We start from the raw sequence: 4,824 nt of genomic DNA on the forward strand, positions 1-4,824 counted from the left end.
AGTGATCTTTGATGTTACTACTGAAAAGGACTACGACTTACTGAAGGCTCATATGGTGGTATTTTTTTAGCAATAAGCTATTTTAAAATTGAGGTGTGTACATATGCTATTGCACACTTAATAGACTACATTAGAGTGTAAATATATCTTTTCTATGCACTGGGAAACCAACATATTCATGTGACTCAGTTTCTTGCAATAGTTGCTTTATTTCAGTGGTCTAGAACGGAATCCACAATATCTCTGACGTCTGCCTGTACCTTGACTAACTTTGGTTATTCTAGTAAAACCACTTGACTCTACACACATTTTTGTCAGTTTCTCCTGACCTGGAGCTGATGTTACTAAGCACACGGTTAGCTCACCTACATATTCATACTCAACTTATAGTCACTTCCGTGTTTGTGTGGGACCACAGTGCTATTAACCTAGAGCAGATTTCTGAATCATGTGAATTCTGTTAGGATTTGTATCTTTCCAATAAAGAAAATACTGGGTCCACCACTGTGCTTGAGAACTCCAAAGCTTGGGGGATACTTCAGTGTTCAGGAACCATCTATACCTTGTGTTCCCCAACAGCTTAGGGAGAGAAACACAAAGCAGTCCAAATCTTAACACTGTTTGGTTACCCTGGGAAGGGCGGGGTTTCACCTCTGCTGGAAATAGGAGGCTTAGTGGAATGTTAGTTAAACTGAGCAAAATTAGTAAAAACTAGAGTTGTAGATATACACACACATTCACACCTCAGTATTGGTTTTAGCTTTCTAAAGCTACTCTAAAGCTAACTTCATTCATTCATTCATTCAACAAATACTTGAGTTCCCACTATATGCCAGGTCATTGATCCAAGATTTGGAGAAAAAGTGGTAACTGAGACAAATTCCCTGCTCTTACTTTCTAGAGAAGGAGACAGCTCTTAACAGGTAAACAAATAAAAACGTCATATAATGTTAGGTTATGACAACTTTGAAGAAGAATAAAAAAGGGAGGGCAAAGTGTTTACATGATGTGGGAAGCAGTGTGCAAAGTGTTTACATGAATGTGGGAAGCAGTGTGCAGCTGTGTGTGGTGTCCAAGGGTCTCTGTGTAACTTTAAACAGGAAGAGCAGGAAAGCTCTCACTGAGAAGGTACCACTTAGGCAGAAATCTGAATGCAGAAGGATTGAACCATGCTGCTATTTTGGGGAGAATTGCTCTAATCAGAGAAAAGAAAACGTGCAAAGGTCCTGGAGTAGGAAGTTACTTGGCATGTTCTGGGAAAAGCAGAGAGACCCGTGTCCCTGGGGCAGGCTGAGCTGAAGGGAAGATGTGGGAGGTGAGCTCATGAATGGTACCAGGGAGCAGGTCAGGGGAAGGAGCCTCATTTGATGAAGGTCAGTGGAAAGTGATTGGAGGATTGAGAGCAGGGAAGGGCCATGATCTGATTCTCATTTCAGAAGGACCAACTGCCTTGGCTGCTCTGTGGGGAGGAGATTTTAGGAGGCAAAGGTGGAAACAGAAAGGTCAGTGTTGTTTCTGTAATTGCCCAATGATGAGGATCATTGTGGAGGAGGTGAGAAGTACATTTGGAGACATATTCTGAAGTTAGAATAAAAATAATTTGCTGAGGGATAGTATGTGGAGTTTGGGACAATGAGAGGCATCGAAAATGACTCCATGATTTTTAGCCAGAGCAACTAGGTGCTGTCATCTACAGAAATAAGGACCATTGAGGGAAGAGCAGACTTTTCTGGGTCAGGAGCTCTGCAGTCCTCCATGTAAGGAGGGCCATGTATCCAGGAATGGCTCATATCCTTACAACACTTGACATTTTGCAAAAACAATTTCACGTCCACCTTACAAGCTGGGCACGAGTGATGCTATTTGTTTCCATTTTGTGAATGAAAATAACCAAGGCTCAGAAAAAGTAAGCCAGCGAGTATAGTAGACCAGACCATTTTGAAACGGGGTACCGAAAACCACTCCAGCTAACACAACCACAAAAGAAAATGTGTTGGCTCTTGCAAGGAAGGGATCTAAGGATGTAGTTGGCACTAGTCTTGGCTAGGATTGATGGCAAGTTCTGTCCATTCCTCTGTTCGTCTGTCTGTCCAAGATGGTACCTCCTAAGCCCAGATGCATGTTCTGAGCCCTCAGAACTCAGAAGACTCTGCATATATTCTTCCAGGCTGACCTCCCTTTCACTTGCTGAAAGACTCCTGCAGTAATGTCATGGCAAGACCCATAAAGATGGAAGATTGAGTGTTCAGCAGGTTGGCTGACAGCCTTTAGTTTCATTCTGATGTGGGAGAGGGGAATCCATCACAACCCTGTCACCTCACTGCCAGAAGAGATTGTCTTCTTTCTGCTCTAGAAAGATAAAGAACTCTCCCCCTCCCAGAGAAGCATTTTCCCTGAAGCTGATCACTGCCAGCCCTTCTGGGACAGAAATCCCTTGGACTCAGCTCCAGCCGGAGCCAGGCTTACAGGGAGGGCACTGCTGTGCCATGTTGTGATTGGAAGTGGTCTCAGCCAGATGTCTCGGTACTTGGAATTCTACCAGTCAAAAATGACTCCTGAGGTCTTCAACCGTTATAGTTTCCTCTGCCTACTCCTCTTGAAAGACAGAAATGCCCAAAACTTCATGCCTTGTTGTGATTTACATTCTTACATACATTCTTCTAAACACTGCCTCTTCTTTGGATCTCCATGATGCCACAACCAGTTCATTTTTTTCCCTACCTCATTGGCTATTCATTCTCAGACTTCTTTGCTGATGTTTCCCCTCCCTAACTTCAAAATATTGGTGATCTTCAGGCAGCAGTCCTGGGTCTTCTTCTCAACTCTATCTGGTCTCCCCATAGATGAGATGTCTTCTATTCCCTGTGATAGAGACTACTGGCCACCTACCTGATAGTCATTCCCCCTTCCTCTCTGTTAACAAAATTCCATTTGGTTTAAGTCTGGGCAGGCATAGGTTCAGAGAAAGTGGGCTTCCATCCCTAGTGGATGGTCCGTGATGGAATCTAAGCCAATCACGGTAACCTTATTATCCTTTGCCAATTATTGGTTTAGGGATGAACATGTGATTCAATTCTGGCCAATGGGATCTTAAAGGAATCGGGGGATTCCTAACTGATAGGAAGCCTTTCCTCTCTCCCAGGGCTTCAGGGTGTCTCCGTTTTCTCTCTTTCCATGTGTCTGTCTTATGCTCCTTGTCCTGAAGATGACTGTTCTCTGTTTCCTCATCAGCTGGCATATTTGATTGCTTATATTCTCTATACTCTACATCATGATCTTTCTGCTTCAAGTTCCAGCTTTGAGTGTCCTTCCAATTTCTGAGGAGATGAATCTCCTTGGCCTCAGCCAAGGATGAGCTCTCTTTGCATTGAATACTTATCTGTAGTCTAATCAGCTGTGGCAGCTCTCATGGGTGGGGCTGGGGGTAGTAGCATTATTATAAAATACTCACTCTCCATCTCCTACAGCTCCTTCTTACTGAGTGTCTGTGGGGGGTTCTTATTTTCACTTCATTGATAGCAGCTTGGCCATGTCACTGGCTTCAGCTAATGATATGTGAATGAAGTAACATGAGGGACATCGCAGAGGAAGTTCTAAGTGCCTTCTGGCATCACTCTTTTCCCTCTGTCATGAGCATAGTAATGTCCTAGACAGGGCTGCTCTTTCAGATGAGGAAGGGGAGCCACAGCTGGCCCTCCACCAACTTGTAACACGAGTGAGACATAAAACTTTGCTGTCAAAAGTCAATGAGATTTGGGGGTGTTTTGTTACTGCAGCATAACCTAGAGAAAGCTGACTAATACAAGGATATCAGGTACATATTAGAGTCTGTGATGGGGGCAGATTCTCAGGTGAGAGGACAAGGTAAAACAGGTAACCCCGAACATTTTCAATAAAGATGCTTACTATTTCCTGGTAGAGTCTCTACATGGTTGAATTAAAATAATAAATAGAGTTTAAAGTGAGACTTGGCATTAGGAGACACTCTACAAATGTTGGTACCCTTTCTCCCTATGACAGTGTCATATCAGTTATTCTTTACATCCAAGGTTGTATACATTAAAAAGGTTGAGGTTCAAACTGCTAAGACTCAAATTCTGGCTTCATCCCTTACTCTCTGGCCAAGTAATTTAATTTCTTTTTGCTCCAGGTTTCTCATTTGTAAAACGAAGATAATAATGGTATCTCTCTGATAGGGTTATTGCGGGGAATACATGAGATGATTTATGTAATGTGCTTTGTTGATGCCTGGCACAGTTAAAGCACTCTAAGGTGGAACCATTATTTTTATTTATTATTATTAATAAATTTATTTATTTATTTTATTTATTTATTTTTTGGCTGTGTTGGGTCTTCATTGCTGCACATGGGTTTTCTCTAACTGAGGTGAATGGGGGCTACTCTTCATTGCGGTGCATGGGCTTCTCATTGCGGTGGCTTCTCTTGTTGCAGAGCATGGGCTCTAGGCAAGTGGGCTTCAGTAGTTGTGGCACAACAGTTATGGCTTGCGGGCTCTAGAGCGCAGGCTCAGTAGTTATGGCTCATGAGCTTAGCTGCTCCACGGCATGTGGGATCTTCCTGGACCAGGGCTCGAACCCATGTGCCCTGCATTGGCAGGCGGATTCTTAACCACTGAGCCACCAGGGAAGCCCCATTATTTTTATTCTTATCAATAAACTTATGGATCAGAAACAAAATTATTCGATAAAGCATTCACATGTTGATGAAATTTGGCCACTGCAGCCATGGTCCACCAGATCGACCAGGGACACATATTCTGGAAATGTCTCAGGCAAGGTACACACCCTGTAACTCAACCCAACA

This window comes from Mesoplodon densirostris, chromosome 16 (genome assembly GCF_025265405.1).
Source record: "Mesoplodon densirostris isolate mMesDen1 chromosome 16, mMesDen1 primary haplotype, whole genome shotgun sequence".
NCBI classification, from domain to species: Eukaryota; Metazoa; Chordata; class Mammalia; order Artiodactyla; family Ziphiidae; genus Mesoplodon; species Mesoplodon densirostris.